The sequence below is a fragment of the Ambystoma mexicanum genome, chromosome 7p, assembly GCF_040938575.1.
Source record: "Ambystoma mexicanum isolate Mex_15411 chromosome 7p, UKY_AmexF1_1, whole genome shotgun sequence".
NCBI lineage: Eukaryota > Metazoa > Chordata > Amphibia > Caudata > Ambystomatidae > Ambystoma > Ambystoma mexicanum.
The window spans coordinates 852,838,965-852,862,104 of NC_090939.1; the positions used below are offsets into that span (position 1 = coordinate 852,838,965).

At 46.7% G+C, this 23,140-nt stretch overlaps 2 protein-coding genes across 8 annotated transcripts in view; one reads left to right on the forward strand and one right to left on the reverse strand.

Annotated features, from left to right (window-relative positions):
* The window catches only part of UBAC2 (UBA domain containing 2), a 1,796,755-nt gene that overhangs the window by 714,379 nt on the left and 1,059,236 nt on the right, over window positions 1–23,140 (reverse strand). The gene's annotated exons all lie outside the window — the stretch shown is intronic.
* GPR183 (G protein-coupled receptor 183) overlaps window positions 1–23,140 on the forward strand; it is a 267,334-nt gene that overhangs the window by 144,505 nt on the left and 99,689 nt on the right. The gene's annotated exons all lie outside the window — the stretch shown is intronic.

Consider the following 23,140-nt stretch of genomic DNA (forward strand, 5'->3'; position numbering starts at 1 on the left):
ACAAGTATGGTGGGGCATAAATCTGGATTGGGAGTTCAGATTAAAGGAATATGCCCTCCGCTCATTAGCATCCACTGCATAGCCCACCGATTACAACTCACAATATTGGATGTCTGCAAAGAAATGTATTATTTGCAGGTTTTTGATGACGTGGATAGAAGAGTGTTTAAATATTATCATGGCTCAGCCAAAGGTTTGCACTAGTTGCACGAGACTGCAAAGGTTTTATTAGAAGAAATATTGAAGTTAAAAGACATCCACGCAGTGCAGTGGTTGGTAAGTAAAGTTGAAGCCTCAAAGAACAAGTGATTCAGCCACAGTGAAGGGTATATTGAAGGACCACAAGCAGCTCAAGTTGGTTAAACTCGTACATTTTCTGCTGGATTTTTATGGGAAGCTGAAACCTTTATCTGAAGGGTTTCAAAACAAAGAACTAATGATCTGCCATGAAAAATGTATGCTGGAGCATTGCATTAAAATGGTGCAGGATATGTCTAACGAAAAGGAAAGGCAAAGTTACTTTTGGCGAAACTTTTCATGGGCTGCAACTGACCTCAATTGAGACAGGTGAAAATCAATGTTAGGCTATTCCACAGTCCGCAATGGATAATGCAGTAAAATACATAGAAGTGCGTCTTTCCTCAGTATCCTCCGAGGTAGTGCGGTATCTCAGTATATTTGACAGCCTATGCTGGCCAGATAAGTCACAAATTCTTAAGTATGGAATTGAGGATTTGATTATAATTGGGCAGCATATATATTCCACTGACGTGGATGACAAAATAGACCTTCGGCAAGCTGAGCGGGCAATGACGCTCTCGCTCCCAAATGGAATATCTTTTTAAAGAGTCCTTAAAATAATTACATGAACAGAGAGAGCGGATCCCAACATTACTTCCACTGATAGATTTCTGTGCAGTTCTGCCCCTTACAACAGGTTCGCGTGAACGTGGATTCAGCTACCAAACAGGATAAAGACAGATTATCGCTCTCTATTGGCCTTAGAGACCTTGGATGCCCTACTGATGATTGCTGTTAATGGCCCACTACTGAAATAATTCAATCCAAGCAAAGCCATTGACAAGTGTTATTTCTCAGCAGAGAAGACCGTTATACAGGACTAGGGACTGCACACCCACAGTAATTCGGGTAGTTAGTTGGCATTTTGTGTAGGCGGAAGGCTGAGGCACTTTTCAGTTTTGCCTCATGCCCTGCCATTGATAGCTTCCACTAACAGACTTCCTTTACATAATACAAAAGCCAACAAAGTTCTGTTACTCAAGGAAGACAGCAGAAAGAACAGAATAACAGCTGCACATCTGGCCCGAGAATAAAGAGGCTGAAAGAGGTTTGAGAGAAGGACTGGTTTCCCTTCAAGTGTGCACATGTTGGTGCACTTTTCTCTTATGCCAAATGCAGCCAACCAATTCGACATTGACTTCCAGTAATAGGGAAAGATTTGAGGGAACATCCCCCAGCCCCAGTGTTCTCTGACCTGGAGGATCAGTAAGAGCAGAAAGAACAGCTTAAAAACCAATATACTAGTGGGATTTAATGTGATCATATCCTGTTCTTTCTCGCAGGCCATTGATTGGTGCTAGTAATGGGCTCACCCATACGTAGCAAATACAGCCGAATGAAGGGACACTCAAAAATGTAATATGGAATTCACAATGGAAAAGAGAACGAGGAGTACAGATTTGATATTGTTCTTGTTTCTTAATTGTAATGTGAAATGTATTTGCAATGCTTGTTGCGAACGTAACACTAGTGCTGAAGTATTGCTGCACATGGGCTTGCGACATGTCCTTCACCACACTTCTTTCACAAATGGGGGAGGGTGACTTATGTGTGGCTAGTAGCTCACAACTTGAAATGATGCACCCTGCCTCTAGGAACAAAGCCTTTTGAGTACATCAAACAAGGGTTGTTGACAAAGGTGCACCAAACAGATCATTTGTATAAACAAACGCTCTGGAGTATTAAGTTGCAGCCTGATGAAACACCAGTGGAGCTAGAGGCCAGAGTGCAAAACACTGTCTCTGTGGTTAGGGAAAAAGTCTATCAGCGTTATTAGAAACACTCACCATACAGCAATTCATAAATTCCTTGCCTCCCTAATTGCAAAAGGCAAACCTTCAATTGAACAGGTCCAATTTTTCATTAGCCACAGAGTCAGCCCTGAACTTTGCAGAATCCAATCGTCATCTAAAGAGTCTCCATAAAGTTGAGGAACCTAAAAAGGGCTCAAGAGGATTTTCCAGTTTTTCACCTTTTTAGGTAAAGATAGAAATCTAGCCAGCCCTTACAAACCCATGATGAGAGATCTACCCAATGGAGAGAGGAAGCATGTGGCATTTAGAGGAAGTGGAGAGGTAAGGCCCAAAGAGGTAAGAATCCCAAGACCCACATCCATGGTGTGTTTCTAGTGTGAGCAACTAGGACATCTGGCCCGACAGTGTCTTTCGAATAAGAAAGAAGAACCAATGTAAATTGGCTACATGGTAGGAAAGGATTGGGATGGAGCGGATTTAACTGAGGAAGATGTAGAGACTGGTAGTAATTTCTTTTCTCAAACAGCACTCCCTTTAAAACCCATGATTATGCAGTAGTAAACAGTCCCGGTTAGAGCCCTAATTGAGTCAGGGAGCAAGCAGACAGCAATAAAATCTAATTTGATATCTACCAGGAACCTGAGAAAGGGAGATTTGATCAAGGCCACCTGCGTACATGCAAATGAGGTGATTTATCATAGGACCCCAGTCACCAACAGGGCTCAAGAGGGGTGGTCCACTGAAATTAGTGCTGCTGTCATTCTGGGACAACACAAAGAGACAATAATTGGCAGCAACTTCCCCAACTTCGAAACAATCCAAAAAAACACCAATAAGACATCTCTTCCATACTCCCCAATTTACTAAGAAGAAGGGTTTTCTTCAGAAGGCCCAATTTGGAAGTGGGAAACCCAGACTAAAGAGCCTCTTGCGCGGGAGCCTGCCGATTATCATCCAAGGGATAGCCCTAAAGCGGGAAGCCAAGTCTTTAGGGGAAGGGTATGTGATGAATCCAATGGAGTCATCACTGATTCTCCAGCGGAAACCTCCTCCCATGTGGCATCGGGACGGCAGCCACTACCTGATCCTGACCCTGGGGGCCGATATATGAGGGAGGATCACATGGGAGGGGACAACTACCGGGGAGATGTCATGACTTCCTTGAATGAGACACAGTATCCCCCACCGTTCGCATGAGGAAGACGCTCCAACACCAAAGACCTTAATGGCCCGTTGTCAGACAACGGTTCCCCTTGTGAGTCAAGACATATTTTCTCTACACTCCTCTGGTTAGGCCCCCACCTTTGACCCAAACACCCACAACTCACACAACACCTCAGAAATCTCTGAGAAAAATCATCTAAGATTGACATCCATAGACGCCACTGCCATAACCACCCAGGTACTAAGAAGAGGAGGAGGATGAGGGAGTTTGTGCAAAGTGACAGGAACTCTAAGTACAACATGCAGGCTAGTTGTTTTTCCAAGTCTTCAGTGCGCAGGACATTCAAAGATGGCAACCGCATTATTGAATCGAGCAATGCAGGAGAAGATGTTCAACCCCATGCTGAGGCTTGTGTACGGAAGGCAAACACACTGGTGTGGTGGAACGGTAACGGCTCCTGGGACAGGAGGAGAAACACTGAGCTAGAAGGGCAGTGGAGATGCTGGGAGCCATGCAGGAGCTCCTGGATGTTGGGTCACTCTAAGAGACAGCGTTCTCCAGTCTGGGCCGAAAGGAAAGTCAGCGTGTGACCGTGGAGCCTCGCAGGATGCTGGAAGAACGTCTGCATACTCCAAAGTGGAAAGCAGGTGAAGGATCCACACCAAAAGGCGCAAGCAGAGTCGGAGATGCTGGAAGGAACCGGTCTGTCTGACCAAAGCAGCTGGGGACCCCAGGGCATTCCGACAAGCGCAACAACCAATGTTTGAATGGTACGAAATTGCTGATACAGTAAATACCCAAAGTTTGTTTGAATGCAGTTAAGGCAAAGTACAGAGGCAAACCCCAATCAAGTACAGATGCAGGAAATGCCAGTGCGGGGGCCATGTTTGACAAATGTTACCATAGAGAGATATATCAAGCAACTCACAGTATATACTATTGTAGTATAGCCAAATAACTTTGAAACGCATAAGCAGTTCTAGCAAGCAAGTACACCAGACAGATGAAATTGTATAAAGATTCCTGACAAGGGAGTATAGAAGGCGATCTGCATAGTTACAAGAAAGACTACAGAAAGACTGTTACAGGACTTATTGCATAAACAAGAATTTTGAGAGTCCAGTGAAGACACAAAGGAACTGTTAGCTAAAGAGACATTTTTGCTATCCTATTTAAGAATTCAAGGAAAAGGGACCAACCTCTGGATCCAAGGGTATTTTCCTTGGAGAACATTTTCATTGGAGTAATTCTTTTTTTTATTTAATTTTTTTATTTTATTTGTATATGGTTTATTCAAACCTTTACAAAAAAAAACATCAAAAAACAATCATTTTAAACAATCATTAAAAGACAATCATTTAAAAGACAACCATTTAAAATAGAACACAGCGAAAGGGAATGTACACACATTATACATAGACAACTCTACCGACAGAGAAAGATAAGATATAAAATGTAATATGTAATATTCATTGTGCTCAGACATTACAAAAAACAATTTCATAACCTTTGTAGAACACATTTAGCTATATGGAGTTATGAATGTATAGATTTAAGCTTTTAATAAATCACGATAGAGCCAAGCCCTCATGGGTGGTTTGGATATTTAAACATCTTTTCCAAGCCCACTCATCCTCAAACATAATAAAGTTGAGTTTTAGGGATTCCAGATATTTTACCCTAAGTGGGTGAAGAATCACACATTCCATAACCAAATGTTTTAAAGTCTCCTCCTTGGCCAGGCAGAACCTGCAACCAGCCATATCCATGTGGATCACCCCTCTTCTGACCAGGATGTCTCTAGTGGGAAGGACATTCCATCTAGCTCTAAGGACAATGCCTCGATATAATCTATCTGGAAATTGTAAAATAACCTTCGAGGCAGATCTATGTTCATGATTCAAGTGAACAAGTGAAGGAGTAATTCTTATAGTTTTGGTTTTGAACACTTTTGCCAACATCAAATTAAAGACTTTTCCTTGCTTCGCTTTGTTGTTTTGTTTGTAGTGTGTGGGTCCGGATAGGACGTTTTGGACAAAAGGAAGGCACTTTCAGTTCCTGATATTCTGGCACAGACAGATCCTTAGTTTTGGTTTCTAGGTAGGGAAGTTCCTCTTTAGAATAGGGCAGAGAGTCATTTTCCAAACCCACTTTCATTCCATAAAATGCTTGATTAGAAATATGACAACTTTGTGTCCGGCTTTCATTTCACATATGGCAATAAAAACACTTCAAGAAAAAGCCTGCAATGCATTCTATGCCATTGGGAAGCACCTTTTGATACGTCAATGCACCAGTAAAATTAGAGAGTAAATGTTTTGACAGCACCCTCACCCCTATCCTTCTATACTGGAGTGAGGTGTAGGGACCACTAAAAAAGTAAGCAGAAGGGGGCAACTCGTCAACAGAAGCTCCTGCCCCTCGAGCTAGGCAAACAGGTACTTTGCTTGCATAGAAGATGCCCAAATCATCAGTTTTGAGCACATATAGGGAGATCCCCTTGTTGCTCAACATACAAAATAAAGATTTTTCAATTCTGGTGCCATATCAAGAGCATTAACCAAAGCTCCCAACACTACAAGTCACTGCAACATCCTCCAAACAATCAATTGAACAATATATTAAATCATTGTGGTTGTTTGGCAGCTGCGCCCCGTACAGAAAGGTAAAACCAAAGACAGGAAGAGAAATTGGCTAGGGACTTTGAACGGGCTCCTAAAGACGCAATGAACAATGTAAAGGAGAGCACAACTAGGACAACACAACAAGCTAGAATACTGTAGGGTGTTTGGACAAAACTGTAAACTTGAAGATTACTTCATTTTTAGTAAATTAAACCCATGAAGCATAAGCAAACACTCACTAAATACAGACTGAGTGACCATAAGAGATGGGGTGACACATCCCAAACAAGAAGCGGAGTAAGGTCAAAATATGCCAACAGTAGAAAATTAGACCGTTTCTCCATCACAGACCTAAATACAAAGATGTTTGGGGCATTTCTCCACATTTTGTGAGAATAAATGTCTTTGCAAATCAAACTGGATAAGAACAGCTCTGTTTCATCCTCTGACAACCAGAGAACAGCAGAGAGCACAGCAAATGATGTCTATACAGGTCACCAGAGCAGACAAAGAACAAAGCTATGTGGCCTTCCAGAAAAACAAAATCTGAACACCATAATATTCACTTATGCAGAGTGTATACCATTTGTGTAGCCCAGTTATTTACTTTGGCAAAGACAGGGACACCAACAGCTGCAAATTGGTTTCTCTCGGGTTGTTGTTCATGATGTCTAGTTTATTCTACGGTCCACAGTCTCTGCTGTGGATTGCTTAAGTTGCTTGAATCTATCCGGTTTCTCCTTTACAGCACACACTTCTGCCACCTTCAGCTGCTTGTCCTCACCTGATACTGGTAGGAAAACTGTTAAGCTTTGGCTCCAGCCTGTCACTCCTATGTAACGCTTGCAGGGATGCGATCAGTGCTTTTTCTCTTTTCAGAATCCCAGTCATCGGTTCATCACTTGACTCATTAAGTTCAGAGGCTTGTCACCCTGTGTGATCAGCATGGCTGAGAGAACATCTGCTCGTCCTCAGAGGATGTTTTGGGCAAAGGTGCATCCTCTGCCTTCTGGAAGCTGTCCCAGTGGTCCAACCAGAACCACAGTTCCAAAGTGGGAGACCACTAAAAGAGTTTTTCAACTTCCCTCCTTGCTTGCCATGTACACGTGATTGTGCTTCCCCCTCCTTGCTTCTCTGTAGTGAAGGCCTAAAGATGCCACCGGAAAACAGTGAAACCCGCAACCTCCATCCTTGTAGTCACTTGTCACTAGTCAGAGGGAGGCAAGGTCACTGCTGGTATCACCTGCCCTAGCCTTTGCGTCGTTAGTTTTTACTCCCGCAGACACACACCACTGTTTCTCCTACCTGTTTGTGTCAGCAACAGTGCTAGTTGGATTATTATGGTCAGGACCCCTCCCCCAATTTGGGAGTATAACTGTTACTGCATTTTGAAAGACACTTGCTCCATAATGCAAATGGTAGTGCTCTGCATGGGCTGGGACAATTACAAAACAGCCATGACAGGCAGCAGCACATCGCTTTGCAAGGTATCTGGGAGGCCAAATCACAAGTGACACTGCTGTCTTTGTTGTATCTGTTGGGTACTGCCAGGGGCCAGAAATGTGATACCCAACTTTCCCTAGCTTCACAGAGAGGTACCTGCCTAGCAAACTAAAGCTAAAGATAAATGACCTAGTGTCAAAAATATCTCTGGCCCTCACACGTATACATACAATCAAATCATACAAGGAAACTACGGATGACGTTTGGTTCAAGAAAAACAGTCTTTGTAATTCAAGCTGAAATATTCTTGGAAGTACTCCTTGTGACCAGGGTTGTATTCCCTTACCATGGATCAATTCAGGAATACTTAAATTACAGTTCTGTTCAAAGAAGTAGAAAAAAGTCTTTCTTAACCACTGTGTCTTTCTCAGGGGTATCACAAATGTCCTTTTCATCACAGTTGATTGATAACTTAAAACAAGTAAATGTCTTCCAAAATATCTTTCTTGAAAGGAGATGATAAACTTTCTTCTCAAAGCCAGATATAATTATTCTGTCACCACGTAACACTTTCTTCAAAGGAACTACTTGTCAAGATAGCACATCAATGTTTCTTAATACTTCTCGATTCAAACACTTGTCAGGATAGCAAAAAGCAACTTGTTTCAGTAGTGTTACTGCTTGTCAAACATGTTACAGTACACACATTATATTAATTAGGTTATTTTCAAATATCTTCCTGCCTGATATCAAATCATGATCTTCTTTCCTGGTCCACTCGCCTGTCAGGACTAGAATAGGCCCTTTGCTGATGTGCTCTCCTGCCAGGAAGAAAACTCCCAAAACTAACTTAAAACTTGGTGGCAATATTGATTCCAGTATTCTCCAGACCAGTCTCTCTGTATGCTTTCACAGTCTTTTGGTTGCAGGGGTATCGTACCAAAATGTCGCCCTCATTTGTGCGCCCCCGCAGTCACTGCGACTTTGGAGGCAAACAAAATGAGGGCGACATTTACTGCACCCAAGCAGAGCCGTGGTTGCAAGGGTGTCCCCCGCTCTACATGGGTGCAGTAACGGGTGTGGGGGGGGGTGCCGGGGTGTCCCCCGCTTACCATTTAGGAAAGCGGGGGACACGCAAGAAAAAAGAAAAAAAGAAAAAAAAGAAAAGCACCCTGCAGCGTCAGGTCTAACCCACGTTAGTGGGAAGAGCTGATGCTGCAGGGATTGCACAGTGCGGGCGGCACACGCAGAAGTGTGCCGCCCTAAAGGAAAGTGGGGTGGGGGGGTTGGGAGAGCTACTGCTGGCTGGGGGAAGCGGGCACAGTGATCGATATGATCACTGCGTCGCGCCATAACTGGCGTCAGCATTTTTGGCCCTCGCAGTTACGGGCGGCGCAGTGATCACATAGATCCGTTGCAGGCATTATGAAATGCAAGCTTTCCTAAAAGTATCTCTCTGAATTACCAGGTTGCTCACCGTAGTGACCACCTTACTCCTAGTCCATAGTCCCCTTTCCTCCATACTTATGGGACATCTCTCCGTCCTGTGGGACGGGACCGGAGCACTTTGTAAAAATCATCCAAATTTTTCCAAAAATGTGTCCTTCCTCTCTTTCCTGCGCAGGGCCCGGCATGCGGCCGTAACCCCACCCACCTTGGCTCCGCCCCGCGCATTGCCCATCAGTCCTTTTCTATCGCCAGGTCAAACACCCATTAGCAATAACAGAGGAACCTTATTAGAGGGGACGGCGGGCGGGTGTATGGAGGAAAGGGGACTATGGACTAGGAGTAAGGTGGTCACTACGGTGAGTAATCTGGTAATACTTCTACGTCCCGTCCCCTTTCTTCCATACTTATGGGAGATTCCCAAAAACTCCTTACAGGAACTATGGGTGGATGGAAATACCCCTTACTGAAACAGGTTTTTCAGTACAGCCTGACCAAACTGAGCTCATGTCGAGACAATAATGCTTACAGAAAGCAGATGGGGAAGCCCAAGTAGCTGCCCTAGCAATGGACTCCCAGGGGCCATATTTCTGAAAAGCAACCGCAGCTGCCTTACCCCGCACCAGGTGTGCATGAATACCCTTAGGAGGTTTCAGCCCTTGGACGGTGAAGGACTCTGTGATGCAGGCGGCGATCCACCTAGAAATAGTTGCCTTAGACGCATGCCTGCCCTGGGGGTTACCGAAGGTCACAAAAAGTTGAGAAGAACTCCTAAGCTCAGAAGTCCTGTCCAGGTAGAATTTAAGAGCTCTTCGGACATCAAGACAGTGTAGAACCCTCTCAGCCTCAGAGGCAGGGTTCGGAAAACTGTAGGGAGAACAATTGATTCAGATGGAATTTGGTCACCACCTTCGGTAGAAAGGCTGGGTTTGTCCAAAGGACTACCTCGTCCTTGTGAAAGACCAAGAAAGGATGCTCCACCGACAATGCCTGGAGCTCACTCACTCTCCTTGCCGACGTAACAGCGACCAAAAAGGACACCTTCCAAGACAAGTACTTGAGGTCCACCGTAGCCATTGGTTCAAAGGGTTTATGGCACAGCGCCGCCAGGACAACATTTAGGTCCCACGGCGGGTGCGGACTACGAACCGGAGGGTAGAGGCGTGTCAAACCTGCAAAATACCTCCTAACCACTGGGTTACTCAGAGAATACGAGCACACTGGTCTGTAGAAAGATAAGCGGAAACCGCTGAAAGCTAAGTCTTGCATGACAGAACATGAACCCCTGACTCTGCTAGGAAGGACACGAAGGACAGGACTGCGTCAATCGTGGCCACTCTTGGATCCAACTTCTTCTCCAAACACCAATGACAGAACCTGAGCCATTTACTCTTGTACTGAGATCTGGTCGATGGTTTCCTGGCTGCCTCGATAATGCGCATGTTATTCGTAGACAAATTCAGATGCTCTAAACACTTGAACTCAGGCACCATGCCGCCAAACTGAGCGATTGTGGGGAGGGGGGCCGCATCTGCAGTTCCCCCTGGTGAAGAAGATCGGGAGTTACTGGAAACCTGATCGGCGGATACACCGACAGGTGTTGAAGTTATGAGAACCAAAACCTGGCTGGCCACCACGGGGCTACGAGCAGAAGGGAACAGTTCACTGAGTTCTTCAACTTCCAGATCGCACGATGAACTAGAGGCAGAGGCGGGAAGATGTAAGCTCTCATGTTGTGCCATGGAATCTCGAGGGCATCCCCCAGAGAGGAGGCTCCCAGCCCCCCTCTGGAGGCATACCGAGGAAGCTTCTTGTTCACCGCCGTAGCGAAGAGGTCCATCTCCGGTGTGCCCCAACGCAAGAAAATCCATGAGAGGACCTCTGCCTTCAATTCCCACTCGTAGCTGACCACCGTCTGCCGGCTGAGGGCATCCGCTGTGACATTCAGCTGGCCCGGGATGTGCACTGCAAGCAGCCAGACACCATGAAGCACGGCCCACTCCCATATCTGGATGGACAGGTCCTCGAGGGGGGGAGACTTCGTTCCCCCTTGCTTGTTGATGTAATGCATTGACACCACGTTGTCCGTGCGTATGCGGACCACCTTGTTGACAATGAGCGGTCTGAACGCCCTGAGCGCTAGGAAGATCGCCAAGACCTCCAAGTGATTTATGTGCAGGAGCTTGTCCTGAGGCGACCAGAGGTCCGAGACCTGAAGAAGATCTAACATCGCACCCCACCCCAGAAGGGAGAAGTCCGCCGTGATCGTCACCGTAGGGGCTGGGTCCTGAAACCCCGCGCCCCCGACAGGTTGCTGAGAGATGACCACCAATCCAGGTCCACTCTCATGGAATCCGGAATCATTATCCGCTTGGAATCCGGGTCCACAGCCTGACGCCAGGAACTCCGAAGAGCCATCTGGGTCCGTCTCATCTTGAGATTAGAAAGAGGAAGAGCCAGTACACACGAGGCCATGAGGCCCAGAAGCCTTTGGAACCACCAGGCCGACATGCTATCCGACTGCGCAAACATCTGACACGTGGCTAACAGATCTGCCATTCTGTCCCCAGTCAGATACACACTGCAGTCGATCGTGTTCCAACGAAAACCCAGGAAAATCAGGTCCTGTGAGACCGTCATGGAGGATTTCCACCAGTTCACCGACAGCCCAAGATGGAACAGGAGCTGAAGGAGAGACTGGAGGTTGCCCGCTGCTGCCAGCGGACAAGGGCTGCGTAAGAGCCAGTCGTCCAAATAATTATACACATGGATACCCTGTAGACGAAGATAGGCTGCAATCACCGACATCATCTTCATGAAGACACGCAGCGCCGAGCTGAGGCCAAAAGGAAGCACCCGAAACTGGAAGTGCTCCTCTCCCAAAGCGGAGATGAACAAGTTACTCCTTACCTGGTAACGTTCTTTCGATGGGATGTTCCTCCGATGTATTCCTTATCTTTGATAGATCATCTCCAGCATGCTGGCCTCGGAAATATTTTTCAGTAGAGGGCGCTGCGCGTCGACATCCCTCGAGCCGATGTCCCTCGACAGTCTCCGTATCTGCGTCGACATAATCAAGCGTATACATAGACTCGCGCAGCGTCCGTTGCCCAATTCCGTTTTGACGTTAACATAAGCTGCAACCACAAGGGAAGTATTACTGCGGCGATGGATGGGAGGGGCGATAAGGAATATGTCGGAGGAACATCCCATCGAAAGAACGTTACCAGGTAAGAAGTAACTTGTTCTTCGAAGGGATTGTGTTCTCCGACGTATTCCTCATCTTTGATAGACTCCCATAGCAGTGGTGTGTAATTGGAGGTGGGAGTAAAAACGCCATGTTTGCCTTTAGGAATGAACAGAATGTAATACGGCTTTGCCAAACCTAGTCTCTTGACTAGAGGAGGAATCCAGGTTGTAAAATATTGTGAATGTATGTGCGGACGACCATGTGGCAGCCGCACATATGTCTTGAATCGGAACCCCTCTTTGGAGGGCCGAAGAGGCTGCGATACCCCTGGTTGAATGAGCCTTAAGATTTTGAGGAGGCGCTTTCCCTGCTAGTTTGTAACATTCCAGAATGGCCAAAATAATCCATCTGGAACTGGTCTGTTTTGTTATCGGTAGTCCCAATTTGTGCCCTGAGTAACCTACGAACAGTTGGTCTGCTTGCCTAATCCTAGCAAGTCTGCTGATGTAAAAGCTTAAAGCCCGCCTTGGGTCCAGCCTACGTAGCCTTTCTTCCTCTTTCCCCTGATGGGGAGGAGGATAGAATGAAGGTAAGGTAATTTTCTGAGTGATGTGGAATTCAGAAACCACCTTTGGGAGGAAATTAGGCTTCACCTGTAGGACAACTTTGTCTTTATGAAAAATTGTATGAGGGGGTTTACAAGATAGAGCTTGAAATTCGCTCACCCTTCTAGCAGATGTTAATGCCACTAACAAGACAGTTTTAAGGGTGAGAAATCTCAGCGAACAAGAGTGGAGTGGTTCGAAAGGAGTACCCATCAGGAAATTTAAGACTAAATTTAAGTCCCATAAAGGAACCTGGAACGGTCATGGAGTGTAGACATTAGTTAATCCCTTTAGAAATTGTATTACTAAGGGTAATTTGAAATACGATGACTCCTCTGCAGTGCGCTTGAAGATCGATAGCGCTGCGAGATAGCCCTTGATAGTGCCAACTTGAAGGCCTGAATTTGCCAAGTAGAGTAGAAAGGATAACACCGTTGGTGTACCACATGAAAAGGGGTTGATATTCTCTTCTCTACACCAGCTGCAAAATTTGTTCCAACGGCAGCGGTATAAAGACTTTGTTGCTGGCCTTCTGGCCGAAAGCAACACCTCCATGACGTCATCAGGGAGGTCCCAATCATTGTATCTCAACCTTTCAGAAGCCAGGCGTGAAGGTTGAGGGTTCCGATGTCTGGATGGAGAACTTGACCTCCCTTCTGTGAGAGAAGATTCTCCTTAAGTGGAAGACGAATTGGAGGGCAGATGGACATTTCCAGAAGGTCTGGGTACCACGTTCTCCTGGCCCAGTCTGGGGCAATTAGGATCATGGTCCTCCGGAATCTTCTCAACCTCCTGATCATTTGAGGAATGACAGGGACTGGTGGAAACGCGTACAGGAGTGTTAACTCCCAATCCACTACAAACGCGTCCCCTAGAGCTCCCCACAGGGGAAATTCCCTTGAACAAAATAAATCGCATTTCCTGTTGGTACTGGTGGCGAACAGATCCACTTGAGGGGTTCCCCAAAGGGCAAAGATCTCCTGAAGGACTTTCCGAGCTAGATCCCACTCGTGGGAGACTGTGCTCTGCCTGCTCAGAGCGTCCGCTGTCAAGTTCTTCTCTCCGGCTAGGTGAACTGCCGATAGATTCCTTCTTGAATTGCCCAAAACCAGAGCTGCATTGCCTCTCTGCACAGTGGCAGTGATCCTACGCCTCCTCTTTGTTGAGATAGTACATGGCCACTGTGTTGTCCATCATTATCCGGACATTTTCCCCTGTACAGATGGCAGAAAAGCCTTCAGCGCTAGTCTGATTGTTCTCAGCTCTAACATGTTGATATGTAGTCTGGACTCCGATGGAGACCAACGACTGCTGATGGTCAAGTCATTGGTATGGGCTCCCCACCCCGTGAGTGAGGCATCTGTGACTACTCTCATCTCCGGCCATGGTTGCCAAAACAGTTCTCCCTTCAAGATGTTTTTCTGGCAGGCTCACCACTGAAGGTCTCGAGCCACCTTGTCCGGAACCTGAAGGAGGTCGGTAATTCTCCCTGAGAATTGCGACCACTGAGTTCTCAGTGCCCACTGAAGAGATCTCATTCTCAGGCGAGCCTCTGGCACAAGTAAGATACAGGATGCCATGAGGCCTAGCAACCTCAAAAAGTCGAAGACTGGGAGACGTTGGGCATTTTGAAACTTGGTGACCATCTGCAGAATATCTTGAACCCTCACCTCCGGTGGCGAGGCTTTTCCCAGGGAAGTGTCTACGACCGCTCCAATGAACTGGAGTCTCTGTGATGGTATCATCTGTGACTTCTTTAAATTGAGGGAGAAGCCCAGTTTGTGAAGGAAGTGGCACACATAATCTAGCTGAATCTGAGCTTGTTCCGGAGATACAGCCCTGATCAGCCAATTGTCCAGGTAGGGGTAGTAGTGAATCCCTTCCCTCCTTAGACTTGCAGCCACTACTGACATTAGCTTGGTGAAGACCCTCGGGGCGGAGGTCAGCCAAAATGGCAGAACTCTAAATTGATAATGAGAGCCGCCAATTTCGAACCTCAGTTATTTCATGTGTTTGAGATGGATTGGCACATGGAAATAAGCATCCTGGAGGTCCAGAGATACCAGCCAGTCCTGGAGCTGGAGGGCCTGAAGGATCTGAGAGAGAGTTACCATTTTGAACTTGTCCTTCCTGAAGAACTTGTTCAATTCTCGTAAGTCCAAGATAGGTCTCAGTCCTCCGTCTTTCTTCGGTATGAGAAAGTAGGGGGAGTACCAGCCCTTGTTCCTCTCCGCTACAGGTACCGGTTCTATGGAACCTTTCTCTAGCAGGTCTACAATTTCCTGCAAGAAGAGCGGATCTGGAACTTTCAGAGAACTGTTCCCCGGTGGATGACTTTAAGGGATGCGTAGAAAAGGCAGGCAGTAACCTTGGGCAACTTTCTCCAATGCCCAAGCATCTGACGTAATAGCCTGCCATTCCGTCAGATGTTGAGTTAACCTGCCCCCTACTGGTGTCTTGTGAGGAGAGCCCTCAGAGCGGTTTGGAGGCGGCTGATGCAGATGCCGAGGGTAAAGAGGCACCTGCTGCTGCTGCGGCTTTTGTATTTTTAACCCTTCCACCTCGGGTGAATCTTTTCTAACCCCTTTAAACCGGCTGTCCTCTGCCTCTTCCGACTGTGGAATAGAAGCAAAAGGACTTACCTCTCCAAGAGGTTCTTGAGGGGCGATATGGTGTCTGACGGATTGCAGCTCCCAGGGATTTTGCTGCTGCCTTAGATGTTTGTAGCGTTTCTAACTGTCATCCGCCTTCTTACCAAACAAAGAAGAGCCGTCAAAGGGCATATTCAAGAGTCTGCTTTGCACATCTGGAGGGAAACCAGACTTTCGCAACCAAGCGAATCTCAGGGTTGTTGCACTTGCTGCCATGGCCCTGCTGATGGTGTCAGCAGAATCGATGCCAGTTTGAAGGGATTCGCACATTGCGTCTTTACCATCCTTAATGATGTTTAGAAATGCTTCCCATTCTTCTCCCTCCGGGAGGCAGTCAGCCGCTGATGAAGCTCACTCCCAAAGTGTGTGGCTGAACCTTGCGAGCGTACAAGTAGCATTGATGGATTTCAACGCCATGCTACATGCAGAAAATACTTTTTTGGCCATAGAGTCATATCTCATGTCATCCCTGTCCTGTGGAACAGTAGGTTAAGCTGATTTACTATCTGACGAAGTTGCTGCCTGAACAACCAGACTCTCCGGAGTTGGGTGTTTGAATAGACATTCAGGGTCAGCAGTAGACACCCTATATTTAACTGATAATTTCTTGTTAACCGCCGGGATAACCTCAGGTGTTTCCCAGTTTGCCAATATTTTCCTTTGTAATGCCACATGAAATGGCACCACAGGATCCTCATGTGAACCTTTAACCAAAATGTCTGTGAGGTCGTCTTGCTGAAAAGCAGGTGAGGGTGTGGACCACCCCATAAACTCTATTATCCTTGCCATCAAGGTTCTATAAGGGGTTTCAGCATGTTTCCCAGGGTCTGGTTTGGCAAAATCCACTTCCGGGGAAGTGTCCAACCTACTTGCTTCATGTAAGGATTCTTGGAGGTCTTTTAACCTACCTTCCTCAGAGGTAAATTCCTCTGGTACAGGCTATGCAGATCCCTGCAACTCAAAAGGTCTTTCCTGATCCGAATTCTCCCCTTCTTCATAAATAGATAAGGCTCAGGAATGATCAGGTCTTGGAAATGGTATAAATCCCATTTACAGAGCAGAAGGGGCCAAATTAGTCATAATTGGCTGAGAAAATGTTGACGTCGACGCGGACGTTAAAGGCTTCGAAGCCATCGAAAAAGGCGTCGAGAAAGTTGGTAGAGACCTCGAGGCACTCGAGAGAATCGGAATTCCACTCGAGGTTGTTGACGACATTCTCGTGATCGAGGCTCTGGGTATTGCCACTGGTTGCGAGGTGGCCGTGGGTTTGTCCTTTCTCGGCGTCGAAGACGGCGTCGAATCGACTGACCTATGCGTCGAAGGACCCTTCGATAATGGCGTCGAAGATGCAGATCTATGTGTCGAAGGGACTTTCGACGATGGCGTCGAAGACGCGACCTTGCCTTTGCTCGAGGGTTCATGACGCTCTCAAGTAGCTTCTTTCGCTGGGTGCTGCGACTCGCAGCGTTTTGATTTTTTGGGTCTTTCACCCAGGGTATCACCCTCAGCAGTCTTCGAGGGGGGCGAGGCCGCTTTCTCGAAGACGCTAAGCATCTTTTTCCTGAATTCCTTCCACTCAGCCTGAGAGCTATGTTTTGTGGAAAGTAATATCAATCGGAGCACACCTATTTCACAAAAGATAGATACACAGTTTTAGAAATACATTTAAACAATTATGGGTGCTGGGGAGGAATACACGCCCTGACACTGGAGCCTGTGTTAAACATAAAACAAAAAGTGTCTAAACTTGAAGACACTCCCGTCCCCTGCACACCTTACATACTGAAATAAATCAGTCAATTTTCAGAACATTTAAACTTTTATATACAGAAATATCAGGTTAAAACGTAAATAACAGCATATATTCGCTAGAATCAAGAAAAACAGATATCATATGGCTTCACATATGGCCAGCATGGAAAACAGAACAAAACAGAAAAAGAAATGTACTCCCAACTTTAGAATACAGCTTCAAGCTCTACGCGTTTCGGGGAATAACCCCTTCTTCAGGAGCAGAAGATCTGCAAATACAGATATATACAGAGTTAACACTCATCTCATGGTTTAATCAAAGTTTCACCTGCCTAAACAAATTCTACAAAAGCTGTTCATTAAATGTCATGTCTGCACACATATCCAAAGAAGTAATAAATACATGTTCATGTGGATGTTTAATCACAGTAATGCAACTGGTGTGACTCCAAAAGTAAACCTCAAAAAGAATATGCCCAAGTCAAGTGAAAAAACATTATGTACCTTGTATAGAAAGTATTTCCAAAGAATGTTCAATGTACGTCTGTGCATGACATGCACAGAAACCAGGATCCCTGCGGAGACTCCTGCAGTCGTCAGCAAAATGGTATGATTGAAGAACTCTAAAATGCCAAAACACATATTTGAACACCAACTAAACGAACTAAACTAAAAAAACTGAATTAAAACCATATTCAAGTGACCTAAATTAAGCCAGCAGCCCATCCATGCACCACCAAAATCACCAAAATCAAAATTAACCTTCTGCCACCACCTCTGCTCAAAACTACAAATTAAAATTGAAATAAAATACCCAACCTCAGTGAAAACCAAACTTGTGAATCTAACCAAAAATCCACAGTGATATATTTGCCTCAAGCATATTCCTGCCAACCTATCACAGTGCAATGACTTCAGATAGTTTCCGAACATGGAAAGTCTGCATCTAGCGCAAGGCATCCTGCCTTTTGTGGAATCGTACTGTGAAACTAATAAAATAAACACATAATGGCCCTTTAAAGCAATACAACTCTCCAATGAGAAAACACCGCCCAAAGTTGTAAATTATTATTCGGTTATTTTCTTTATTGTTTCATGTACATGTGCGTGTATGAAGGGTTAGGCAATATGTTGTTGCTGTTATTTGACTTTGTTTTCCCTAAGTGATTTTAACTTTACAATAGCATGTAGCAGAAGACTTTAGCTTCTTTTTGCTGGCAGGTTTCATTTCCTGTGTGCATATAGAATTACACGTAGTCGGCATCGCTTGCTATCATTGCTCAGTATCCGAGTGTCATGTGACCGTCATGTGACCACCCGGAACTAGCATAAATAACGTTAGGAATTGCATTCGCGGTTTGGAAGCGATGCGTGTGAAAGGGAGAGGATTTGTCCTACTTAAATGTGAAGCGGGGAGTCTCATAAGGTAAGATCTAGCCCTTTGGGCGGTGTTTTCTCATTGGAGAGTTGCATTGCTTTAAAGGGCCATTATGTGTTTATTTTATTAGTTTCACAGTACGATTCCACAAAAGGCAGGATGCCTTACACTAGATGCGGACTTTCCATGTTCGGAAACTATCTGAAGTCAGTGCACTGTGATAGGTTGGCAGGAATATGCTTGAGGTGAAAATATCACTGTGGAGGTTTGGTTAGATTCACAAGTTTGGTCTTCACTGAGGTTGGGTATTTTATTTCAATTTTAATTTGTAGTTTTGAGCAGAGGTGGTGGCAGAAGGTTTATTTTGATTTTGGTGATTTTGGTGGTGCACGGATGGGCTGCTGGCTTAATTAGGTGCACTTGAATATGGTTTTAATTCCGTTTTTTTAGTTTAGTTCTTTTAGTTGGTGTTCAAATATGTGTTTTGGCATTTTAGAGTTCTTCAATCATACCATTTTGCTGACGACTGCAAGAGTCTCCGCAGGGATCCTGGTTTCTGTGCATGTCATGCACAGACGTACATTGAACATTCTTTGGCAATACTTTCTATACAAGGTACATAATAATGTTTTTTTACTTGACTTGGGCATATTCTTTTTGAGGTTTACTTTTGGAGTCACACCAGTTGCATTACTGTGATTAAACATCTACATGAACATGTATTACTTCTTTGGATATGTGTGTAGACATGACATTTAATGAACAGCTTTTGTAGAATTTGTTTAGGCAGGTGAAACTTTGATTAAACCATGAGATGAGTGTTAACTCTGCATATATCTGCATTTGCAGATCTTCTGCTCCTGAAGAAGGGGTTATTCCCCGAAACGCGTAGAGCTTGAGCCTGTATTCTAAAGTTGGGACCATTTCTTTTTCTGTTTTGTTCTGTTTTCCATGCTGGCCATATGTGAAGCCATATGATATCTGTTTTTCTTGATTCTAGTGTATATATGCTGTTATTTACGTTTTAACCTGATATTTCTGTATATAAAAGTTTAAATGTTCTGAAAATTGACTGATTTATTTCAGTATGTAAGGTGTGCAGGGGACGGGAGTGTCTTTAAGTTTAGACACTTTTTGTTTTAAGCTAAGTTTTGTGGGACAGGAAACCCTTTTTGGGGAAATGGAAGAAGATGACGACGAGGAAGGGGGATCTTCGACGTCTCTTTTTTGAATGCTTAGATCTCGAAGAGTGAAGGGAACTGCTTCGAGATCTAGAACGAAAATGCCTTTTGCGATGGCGAGGAGACGAATGTCTCGACTCCGCCTAAGAAACTTTCGACGAAGTTTTAACTGCCTTACCTCTCTCGAGCTTCGCCTTACGCTCCTTCTAGGCTTCCGCCGTCAAGGACATGCAGTCCTCGTACTCCGAACAATGGTGCTCTACTCCCAGACACCACAAACATCCGTCAACGTCATTTTCTTTCCACAGTCTCGACATTTTTTGAAGCCGGTCCGTGGAGTCGTCGGTTCGGATGAGGAAGCCATCGAGTACGAGTCGGGATTCTCAAGGAATAATGAAGTATAATTGACTGAAGAACTGAGCAACGATATTCCGAGGCCCCACGAAGCGTGGACAAACGGAACTGAGCAACGGACGCTGCGCGAGTCTATTTATACGCGGGATGATGTCAGCGCCGATACGGAGGCTGTCGAGGGACATCGGCTCGAGGGACGTCGACGCGCAGCGCCCTCTACTGAAAATGTTTTCCAAGTCCAGCAGCTGGAGATGATCTATCAAAGATAAGGAATGCATCGGAGGACACAATCCCTTCGAAATGTCCTGTGTGGATTCCAAATCACGCATCCTGCAGATTCACCACGCTGAGCCAATCGCCCATCTGTAAGGAGGAGCGTATCTGGCTGGGCGTGATCATCTTGAATTTCTCTTGGGGTCGGAAAAGATTGAACTGGGAAAGGTCTAGGATGGTGCGCAGGCCAGCCTGGTTGGGTTTGGGCACCGTAAACAGACGGGAGTAGAAGCCCTCCCCTCGCTCCCCAAGGGGAACAGGTTCCACAGCTCTGAGGTCCAGAAGTTTCTGAACTTCGGCCTTGAGGGAGGGTGAGCCCAACAGCTGAAAAGGAGGGTTGAGGGGTGGGGTAGGGGGTAAAGGTAAGCGGAAGCCCGCTCGAGCAACTGACGAGACCCATCTGTCTTCTGTGATGGTCTGCCATGCCTCCCAATGAAACACAATGTGTCCTCCCACCGGGGTCTCGTGTGAGCACGGAAAACCCTCATTTGGTAGGCTTATTGGTGGCGGTGCCACCTGAACCTGATGAGGAGGCTGAGGAGCGAGAGAAAAACCACGTGTGCCGCTGTCTACGGCGGTTATTCCCCGCTGGAGTATCCACTCTGCGGGATTTTCGGTCGAGGAAGCCCCTACAACCAGAGGAGGGTCGACTTTGTGACAACTGTCTCTGGGATTTGAAAGGAGCTTTGACCAGAACAGACAATGATTTAGCCGTCTGAGTGCTATCCTTGGTCTTGGTGAGCTCTACATCAGTAGAAGAATGAAAAAGCTCCTTACCATCAAATGGAAGATCCAACACCTTGTCTTGCACTTCCTTAGAAAATTTAGTGGCATGCAGCCACGCCTGCCATGAGGTATCAACCCCCAGCATAAGGCCCCGAGCCGAGGTGTCTACGTGCTGAGCCGCAGCCTCCAGGAGATCCCGGGCCAAGACCCTGGCATCGGAAAGGCCTCCTTTGAAGTCCTCCAGCTTCTCGACCGGGATGTGCTCCTCAAACTCCAACAGACCTTTCCACATCCGCTTTTTTAGCTCCCGCTAATATCAACTCAGTGTTGGCCTACCTGAGCTGCAAGTCCGAATTGGCAAAAAATGTTCTCCCTAGGGAGTCAAGGAGCTTGTCCTCCTTTCCCAAGACCTGAGTAGCCGTCGTGGAAGAAGATGCTGCAGGTCTGGATTGCAACGTGGCCGCAGCCACCACTGTGGAGGAGGGAGGCGGACAAGACGACAGGACCACCTCTTCCGAGGAATGTAGCCTGTACCTCGTGTCAATCTTCTTATTGACAAAAAGTCCTGAGTGTGGCTTTTCCCAGACTCTTCGGACCTCGGCCAGAATGTCCTTCTGCAGGAACAGGCCGGTACGCTCCAAGGGAGACAGGGTGAATTCCCCAGAAAGCACGCCCTCCTGCGGAGCAGGTGCCTCCTGCACCGGAACATCTAAGAAACTCATGTCCAGTACCCGCTCATGAAAGGCTGATAGAGCGGGGAAGGTCCTCGTTGTCCTGATCGCCTTGAGGATCATCTGACAGGTCAGGATCCTGTTGAGACGTGTCAGGCACTGCCTTGTCCACTGGGGACAACGGAGGCACAGGCGGAAGAGCTGGGGGAGGCAGCACGGGCAAGGGAGGCGCCGGCGGAACCACCGGAGGAACGGGTGGAGCCGGAGACGCAGGTGGACATATCTCCTTGAAAAGCCGTTTGAAATATTCCCTCATGGGGTCGGTGCGCATAAGCGCTTGAAAGTTCCCGAAAAAGGCGTCCTCAAGAGATTGTTTCGGAATCATGAGGTGGACAAATCCAGGGACTTAACGGGGAAGGGTGCCACACCGGCCCCTCTAACCGCGTATCCACATAAATCAAAGGTGCCGCCCCCGCGGGCAACGAAACATTGTGCGGAAGAGGCATCCGGGCGTTCCAATCATAAACCGGCTGGTAAGGATGCGCACAAGGGACCTTAGGTTCACCAAAGGGACCGAGCCCTACACCAGAGGCCGATGGCGTAGTTGTAGGGGTAGCACCTAAAATGGCCGCCGTGGTCGTGGTGAGAACAGGCACCATTTTGTCCTCATCTGAGGTGAACTGCGGCACGTGAGGAAGTGAGGCAGGGGTCCCATCGATGGATCAGGGGGCTTAATCTTAGCCTTAACATAAAGAACCTCGGCAGAGCCGGTACTATGAGGCCTGGAATTCTTTTTGAGACATACCAATCGCCAAATTAGCCTTCGAAGGAAGGACCTCGGCACTGCCGGTAAAATAAGAACTTTGCTTCTTTGCCCCCTCAACAGATCTGGTGTCACCACAAGAGCAGGAACGTCGAGCAACCGCTTTCACCGACAAGGCCTTGTCCAGCCTCTCAGAACTGTTGGTAGCTTTAGCCTCTGAACGAGGGACCTCGGACCCAAGCCTGGTAACAGCCTTATCTGCACGGGCCTCAAACATCCCTTCGGTAACAACAAGCACAGCCAAGGCCTCGGGCGCACCCGGGTCTTGTTTTTGAGGGAAGCCGACAGAGAGGCCTCAGAGCGAGCTCCAGTACCCCACGATTCTGTAGAACTGGGTCTACAAACAGCCCCCACAGGAGGGGCCTCGGAGCATACTCCGGTGTACACAGGCACCTTACGGAGACCCTCGGAAAAAACTCAGGTAGAATTATTAGGCCCAATGGGCACCTTATGGCAAACCCCAGTGACAGAGCGATCAATGCCCCTCCCGGACCGAGAGGAACCCGGAAAGGTATCCCCCGACCGGGGTGCTCTGAAAAGTAAAGAACTTACCGGGCGTTTTTTCTTTTTGTCGATGAACGCCTGAAAATGCGAAGGAGGAGTTCGTCGGAACACCTCCTCCCACCGCTCCAACCGACGTTGAAGTGCCCGGACCGAAAGGGAGTCACAGTAAAAACAGGAGTCCCAACGGTGTTCCGGACCCAAACACTCTAAACAAAGAGGATGGGGATCCGCCCTCGAGAAGCGACGGTGACACGATGAACAATATGGAAAGTCTAACTTGAAAGACATAGACAGACTAAT